The sequence below is a fragment of the Triticum dicoccoides genome, chromosome 4B, assembly GCF_002162155.2.
Source record: "Triticum dicoccoides isolate Atlit2015 ecotype Zavitan chromosome 4B, WEW_v2.0, whole genome shotgun sequence".
In the NCBI taxonomy this organism is placed as follows: Eukaryota; Viridiplantae; Streptophyta; class Magnoliopsida; order Poales; family Poaceae; genus Triticum; species Triticum dicoccoides.
In genome coordinates this window covers 70234198-70243224 of record NC_041387.1, presented here as the reverse complement: position 1 = coordinate 70243224, position 9027 = coordinate 70234198, and positions in this window count along the sequence as shown.

Here is a 9027-nt window from a genome sequence, read left to right as displayed (position 1 = left end):
TGAGCGGGTATTCGGAAACACTCTGGACTGTCGGGTCCGGAGGCCAAAGCGAAAAGGTACGCCATGACAAATGATTTACAATATGGCTAGGGACAAACTTGTCCTTTGAAGTACATAGTAATTTTGACTTAAAAGCTTCCTCTTCTATGCCACCCAACAGGTTGTCTAGCTTACAATCCTGTTGGGAATACTTGGCCGCTAATTCTACCTGGTCGTATACCAGACTAACTGGAAATTCTTTCCCATCTGACCCTACAGGTCCGACCCGGGCCTATGATTCGGATCGAGCTTGGTGTATTGTGTTTTCACCATGGCCCAAGCCTTCCTCGCACCTTCTCGACAGGCTGATATCTTCCATAGTCGGAACCGCCACCGCGCTCCCTTGAATAGCTGTACAAGCTCCCCCATACTTCCTGGTAGGGAGGCGGATTTCCACAAGGCCTTGGCCACACTCCGCATCGCCTGCCGAACTTTCTCGTGTAGTTGCAAAAGTTCTTGTAGCAGATCGCCTGAGGATCTGGGCATCTCCTCTTCGGGACGGCCAGTCAGCATACCTACAGACATAGCTCTGTTAGGTCGTTTCTTCGCCGAACTATATAAAGGTTCGTTTGAGCACATACTAAAAATGCCGCGTTGAAGCCTTTTATTTTCCTTGACGGAGTCAGCCAGCTGGGCCCGAACAACTTTCAATTCTACGCCCAACCGGGTATTGTCATCGTGGAGATCATTTTTCTCCTGCCTGACCCGTGTAAGTATACGCTCACCAGCATCTAGTTGTCTTTGAGCTCTTTGTTCATCCTCTTGTAGGATCTCCGGATTCACTCCGGGATTATCTGCGGAATCTATTATCAGATCTGCAACGCGTCAACACCGCTGGTATACGTGATTACGTTTTTTCTCGATAGAGAGACACATTACCAGTTGAGGCCTTCTTGGATTCCTCTACTTCGGCAGTTGCGGCCCTTAGCTGGGTTTGACACTTCTCCAGCTCTTGAGACAACAGGTTATTCTTCTCTGTGAGAACCTATTTCATACAATGATCCTTAAATCAGTTGTACCAACTGTTTCAAGTCTCAGGGGCTACTAATATACATAATTATTAGATTTTACTTACCCGTATATCTTTTAAATACTGGTCTATGGCTCTAGCAAGCCCATCTCGAGCAGCTCGGATGTACGCATCACCCGAGTTGAAGGCATTGAAAGCCTCTTCTGAAAAACTAGGGTCGCGGAGTGCGGCCCGCCAACACCGATGATTCATGGCGCTCTCCACTTCGGAATTTGTAGCGGATATTCTATCTGAATCCTCTATATGAGGACTATTCGGTGTCGCCTCCGTGTTAGCCTCCATCCTCGAGACCGGTTCCAGAATCTGGCTGGTAGAGGCATGGCAGGTAGGATCTCCGGACATAGTCTGACGGATGTTCTTTCTGCCAAGACACAACGGATAGTGTCATACTTTAAGATGACAACCACGGAGCATGTTTAAAACCATACCTCTTTGATGACGACTCGACCGTGTTCCTGTTCGCCTTCCTTTTTGGAAGCCTACCCGGCTTGGGCACCCCTTTATTGGTGAGTCGCCTCGGGTTCGGCATGCGCGCCGATCGCCTTCCCTTTAAAGCATAAGAATTGTGCGGTGGGTAAGGCGGAAAGAGTGAATCCTTTTTAGTGATAAGTCTCCTGTTTACTTACATGTGATACAGGGAGGAGGCTGGCATAGTCAGCGATGATGGCCACTTCGGTGCCGTCAGAGCTCGCCTGGTAAAACACCCCTTCCTCAAGCTCCATGGATATGTCCGGATCCTCTTCGAATCCGGGGTCAAGGGCCCGGTTGTGGTCCTCTGGCTGTGGAGCCGGGCTGTGGATCTCCCTAGTAATTTTCCGCCATTCCTGTTATAGATGGACGGATTAAAAACGACTCGGGGAATGAATAGAGTTGAGTAATGGATAGCAACTCACCCAGTTGGGAGGGTTGTACATGGAAAATTCATCCCGTGGCTTAATGCAGATGAACTCCTCTTTTTCTCCTTTGTATAAATCGGACAGTATTTTCACCAGAGTGGTGGTGGAGTCCGGACCTTTCCGACCGCAACGGGTGGCGTCATCTTCTCCATTGAAGTGCCACATGGGATGCCCTCGGTACTGGAGTGGTTGTACCCCCCGCATTATGCATATTGCCATAACCTTGATTATTGTTAATCCGGATTGAGCAAGCGTTTTTATCTTTCTCATCAATTGAAGGACCTCCCTGCTATCTTCCTCCCCGAGGCTCCGGGGATGCCAGCTGAGGCGTTTCTTTAACGGAGCGTTTGTAAACTCAGGAAGACCCATTCGGATTGGGTCAGGAAGGGAGACATCCTCTATATAAAACCACTCGGAAGGCCATTCTTCGGATGCCTTCTTCAGTGTGCTAGACAGGTATCCGGTCCCGGTGATGCGCCATATCTTGGCTCCGCCCACTTGGAATATTTATCCCTCTTGATTGCGAGGGACGAGGCAGAACAACTTCTTCCATGGCTCAAAATTGGCTTCACAACCCAGAAATAACTCACAAAGAGCGACATAACCAGCGATGTGCAGGATGGAGGCAGGGGTAAAGTTGTGCAGCTGGAGACCATAGTACTCCAGGAGCCCGCGGAGGAACGGATGGATTGGAAATCCGACACCCCTCAACAAGTAAGGGACAATACACACTCGCTCCCCCTGGATGGATTGGGAAAATTCTCCGCTTGCTCCCTGCCGTCAAAAGAAGTCAATCCGGCTCGGACGGGGACTAGATATGCAGGAGGGAGAAACCCCTAGGTTTGCAACTTCACCAATTGACCGTGGGATACAATACACTTCTCCCAATCGCTTGGCTTGACGCTGGGAGGGCAGGAGGAGGAAATGCGAACACTGGCCATGTTGGAATGGTTTATGCAGGTGCACTCTGATGATTCCTCGCTTGGGGAAGAGGTGTGGATTGGATCTGAAGATCCCTGTCTCTTTAAATAGACAATTTACTTACATGGTTAGGGTGGCAAGTGTAAAAATGCCCTGACTTCTCACATTCGCTCGACACGTGGAAGCTGGAACTATTGGAGTACAGAAGACGAGGAACATGGCATTAAATGGGAAATTGGACAGTGCGCTTTACTATAGGTACTTTGAAGAGTTCGGAGAAGGAACCCGCCTTGCAATGCCGAAGACAATCCGTGCACCGGACTCATCGTCATTGAAGCCTGGTTCGGGGGCTACTGAGGGAGTCCTGGATTATGGGGTCCCCGGAGAGACGAACTATATACATTGGCCGGACTGTTGGGCTATGAAGATACAAGATAGAAGACTTTGTCCCGTGACTGGGTGGGACTCTCCTTTGCGTGGAAGGCAAGCTTGGCGATTCGGATATGTAGATTCCCTTCTCTGTAACTGACCTGATGTAACCCTAACCCCCTCCAGTCTCTATATAAACCGAAGGGTTTAGTCCATAGGATAACAACAACAATCATAATCATAGGCTACCTTCTAGGGTTAGCCTGTAAGATGTCATGGTAGATCAACTCTTGTAATACTCATATCATCAAGATTAATCAAGCAGGAAGTAGGGTATTACCTCCATAGAGAGGGCCCGAACCTGGGTAAACATCATGTCCCCCGCCTCCTGTTACCATTAGCCTTAGACACACAGTTCGGGAACCCCTACCCGAGATCCACCAGTTTTGACACCGACAATGAGCATTATCGAGAGGGCCGAGAGATACCTCTCCGATACACGAAGTGACAAATCCTAATCTCGATCTATGCCAACCCAAAAAACACCTTCGGAGACACCTGTAGAGCATCTTTATAATCACCCAGTTACGTTGTGACGTTTGATAACACACAAGGTGTTCCTCCAGCATTCGGGAGTTGCATAATCTCATAGTTTGAGGAACATTTATAAGTCATGAAGAAAGCAGTAGCAATGAAACAGTAACGATCATAATGCTAAGCTAACAGATGGGTCTTGTCCATCACATCATTCTCCTAATGATGTGATCCCGTTTATCAAATGACAACACATGTCTATGCTTAGGAAAGATAACCATCTTTGATCAACGAGCTAGTCAAGTAGATGCATACTAGGGACACTATGTTTTGTCTATGTATTCACACATGTACTAATTTTCTGGTTAATACTATTCTAGCATGGATAATAAGCATTTATCATGATATAAGGAAATAAATAATAACTTTATTATCGCCTCTAGGACATATTTCCTTCAGTCTCCCACTTGCACTAGAGTCAATAATCTAGATTACAATGTAATGTTTTTAACACCCATTGAGTCTTGGTGCTGATCATGTTTTGCTCGTGGAAGAGGCTTAGTAAATGGGTCTGCAACATTCAGATCCGTATGTATTTTGCAAATCTCTTTGTCTCCCGCCGCGACTTGATGCCGGATGGAATTGAAGCATCTCTTAATGTGTTTAGTTCTCTTGTGAAATCTGGATTCCTTCGCCAAGGCAATTGCACCAGTATTGTCACCAAAGATTTTCATTGGACCCGATGCACTAGGTATGACACCTAGATCGGATATGAACTCCTTCATCAAGACTCCTTCATTTGCTGCTTCCGAAGCAGCTATGTACTATGCTTCACACGTAGATCCCGCCACGACGCTCTTCTTGGAACTGCGCCAACTGACAACTCCACCATTCAATAAAAATACGTACCCGGATTGCGACTTAGAGTCATCCGGATCAGTGTCAAAGCTTGCATCGACATAACCATTTACAACTAGCTCTTTGTCACTCCCATAAACGAGAAACATATCCTTTGTCCTTTTCATGTATTTCAGGATGTTCTTGACCGCTGTCCAGTGCTCCACTCCTGGATTACTTTGGTACCTCCCTACTATACTTATAGCAAGGCACACATCAGGTCTGGTACACAACATTGCATACCTGATAGAACCTATGGCTGAAGCATAGGGAATGGCTTTCATTTTCTCTCTATCTTCTGAAGTGATCGGGCATTGAGTTTGACTCAACTTCACACATTGTAACATAGGCAAGAACCCTTTCTTTGACTGATCCATTTTGAACTTCTTCAACACTTTATCAAGGTATGTGCTTTGTGAAAGTCCAATTAAGCGTCTTGATCTATCTCTATAGATCTTGATGCCCAATATGTAAGCAGCTTCACCGATGTCTTTCATTGAAAAACTCTTATTCAAGTATCCCTTTATGCTATCCAGAAATTCTATATCATTTCCAATCAACAATATGTCATCCACATATAATATTAGAAATTCTAGAGAGCTCCCTCTCACTTTCTTGTAAATACAGGCTTCTCCAAAAGTCTGTATAAAACCATACGCTTTGATCAGACTATCAAAGCATTTATTCCAACTCCGAGAGGCTTGCACGAGTCCATAAATGGATCGCTGGATCTTGCACACTTTGTTAGCACCCTTTGGATCGACAAAACCTTCTGTTTGCATCATATACAACTCTTCTTCCAGATATCCATTCAGGAATGCAGTTTTGACATCTATCTGCCAAATTTCATAATCATAAAATGCGGCAATTGCTAACATGATTCAGACACACGATTACGTTGTGGTGTTCCAGGTGGCGTAAGTTGTGAAACTATTCCACATTTTTTCAAATGAAGACCAAACTTGTAACTCAAATATTTGCCTCCACAATCAGATCATAGAAACTTTATTTTCTTGTTACGATGATTTTCCAATTCACTCTGAAATTCTTTGAACTTTTCAAACATTTCAGACTGATGCTTCATTAAGTAGATATACCCATATCTGCTCAAATCATCTGTGAAGGTAAGAAAATAACGATACCCGCCACGAGCCTCAACACTCATTGGACCGCATACATCAGTATGTATTATTTCCAATAAGTCAGTAGCTCGTTCGATTGTTCCGGAGAATGGAGTTTTAGTCATCTTGCCCATGAAGCATGGTTCGCAAGCACCAAGTGATTCATAATCAAGTGATTCCAAAAGCCCATCAACATGGAGTTTCTTCATGCGCTTTACACCAATATGACCTAAACGGCAGTGCCACAAATAAGTTGCACTATCATTATCAACCTTGCATCTTTGGGCTTCAATATTATGAACATGTGTATCATCACGATCGAGATTCAACAAAAAATAGACCACTCAGCAAGGGTGCATGACCATAAAAGATTTTACTCATATAAATAGAACAACCTTTATTCTCTAATTTAAATGAATAACCATCTCGCATCAAACAAGATCTAGATATAATGTTCATGCTCAACGCTGGCACCAAATAACAATTATTTAGGTCTAGAACTAATCCCCAAGGTAGATGTAGAGGTAGCGTGCCGACAGCGATCACATCGACCTTGGAACCATTTACGACGTGCATCATCACCTCGTACTTAGCCAATCTCCGATTAACCCGTAGCCCCTGTTTCGAGTTGAAAATATGAGCAACAGAACCAATATCAAATACACAGGCGCTAGTACGAGCATTAGTAAGGTATACATCAATAACATGTATATCAAATAGACCTTTCACTTTGCCATCCTTCTCATCCGCCAAATACTTGGGGGCAGTTCTGCTTCGAGTGACCAGTCCCTTTGTAGTAGAAGCACTCAGTTTCAGGCTTAGGTCCAGACATGCGTTTCTTTTCCTGAGCAGCAAATTTCTTGCTGTTCTTCTTGAAGTTCCCTTTCTTTCCTTTGCCCTTTTTCTTGAAACTAGTGGTCTTGTTGACTATCAACACTTGATGCCCCTTTTTGATTTCTACCTCCGCAGCTTTTAGCATCGCGAAAAGCTCGGGAATTGTCTTTTTCATCCCTTGCATATTATAGTTCATCATGAAGCCTTTATAGCTTGGTGGAAGTGATTGAAGAACTCTGTCAATGACACTATCATCAGGAAGATTAACTCCTAGCTGAGTCAAGTGGTTATGGCACCAAGACATTCTGAGTATGCGTTCACTGACAGAACTATTCTCCTCCATTTTGTAGCTATAGAACTTGTTGGAGACTTCATATCTCTCAACTCGGGCATTTGCTTGAAATATTAACTTCAACTCTTGGAACATCCCATATGCTCCATGATGTTCAAAACGTCATTGAAGTCCCGATTCTAAGCCGTAAAGCACGGCACACTGAACTATCGAGTAGTCATCAGCTTTACATTGCCATACGTTCCTAACATTCGCAGTTGCGTCTGGAGCAGGCCTTGCACCTAGCAGTGCTTCCAGGACGTAATTATTTTATGCAACAATGAGGATAATCCTCAAGTTACGAACCCAGTCCGTGTAATTGCTACCATCATCTTTTAACTTAGCTTTCTCTAGGAACGCATTGAAATTCAAAGGAACGGTAGCACGGGCCATTGATATACAATAACATCACTACAAAAAATACACTTTCGTGATGATACGTGTTTGTCATAGTAGGTCAGGTTTTCTGTCATGCATGTACATCCATGACGATTTTATGACAGAATCAAGATAGTCATACCTGTGCTGTCATAGAAGTGTTCCATGACATTACCAAAATTATCATCACGGAAGTGTCCACTTCCATGATGATAAATTGCGTGTCACAGAAGTGCTTTCGTCAAGGGTGACCGACACGTGGCATCACCATAACGGAACGCAGTTAAGCTATCGGGTCCGGTTTTGAATCCGATAACCCGTTAACAACCCGGACCAATGGGGATTTTCCACGTGTAAAATCATCATTGGTTGGAGGAAACACGTGTCAACTCTGCGTTGGCACAGGTGTCACTCATCCAATGGGCGAGATGCGCCTATGATATGTTGACACGTGGACCGGCCCAAAAGTGGCCCATAAAGTTTAAACGGGCCAGCCCAACTAAAGGCCCACAAGATTTTGCGGACCATAATGGTCCGGCACAGCTAAAGGCCCGTGAGATTTTGCGGACCTTAATGGGCTGTCCCAGATAAAGGCTGACAAGATTTTGCGGGCCATAATGGGCCGGCCCAACTAAAGGCCCACAAGATTTTGCGGGTCATAATGGGCGGCCCAGGTAAAGGCCCACGAGATTTTGTGGACCATAATGGGCCGGCCCAACTAAAGGCCCATGAGATTTCGCCGACCATAATGGGCCGGCCTAGCTAAAGGCCCACAATATTTTGAGGACACTAGTAGGCCGACCCATTAACTGGTTGCCATGTTTTGGGCCAAATGCCGGCCCATATTTGGTCTGGTCCATTAATATCCTGCCACGTTCCGGGCCTAATAATGGCCCATATGAGACCGGCCCGTTAAAAGCCTCCCATGTTCTGGGCCAAATTACGGCCTAGATCAGGTCCGGCCCTTTAAGAGGATTTAGGCTAAATTATGGCCCATATAAGATTCGGCCCGTCTACTGGATGCTATGCTTTTGGACCCACTTGCTAAAGGCCCATTTACTAATTCGGACTGATATAAGTTTTGGCCTGTTAAAGGACCGTTTAACATTTCGGCCATATATTTATTTGAGCCTGTTAAAAGCCCGTCATATAGTTGGGCCTAACTACGGCCCGGTTTGCATCCGGCCTGCTCGTAGCCGATATTCTGATTGGGCCAAACAAGGACCGAGACAATTTTGGCCTGTTAAAAGCCCGTGATTTGATTGGCACAATCATGGGTCGGGGTCCATTTTTGGGCTGCTGCCGGCCCGTGAGCTGTTCAGCACGTTTCAGGCCCAACCTACTTTTCAGCCTCCTAAAAGCCCATTGAGTTTTCTTGCAAAAAGAGGGCCGACGGTTTACTCGGCCTATTAAAGGCCTGAATCTACTAGTGGGCCAGTTTACATTTAGGCCTGTTAACGGACCAAGATGACGGGGCCCATGATGCGGATCATACATCGTGATTGCATGACAGCCCTATTATGTACCGTAATTTTATGTTTTGGCCGGTTTGCTGCGGAGACATGATATATATACAGTAAAGTAACTGTAGCATCTTGAATAAGAAAAAACCTAGACTAACAATAAAGAAATTATGGCATATTACATCCAATGGGCATGAAAGTTTGCCACTATGAT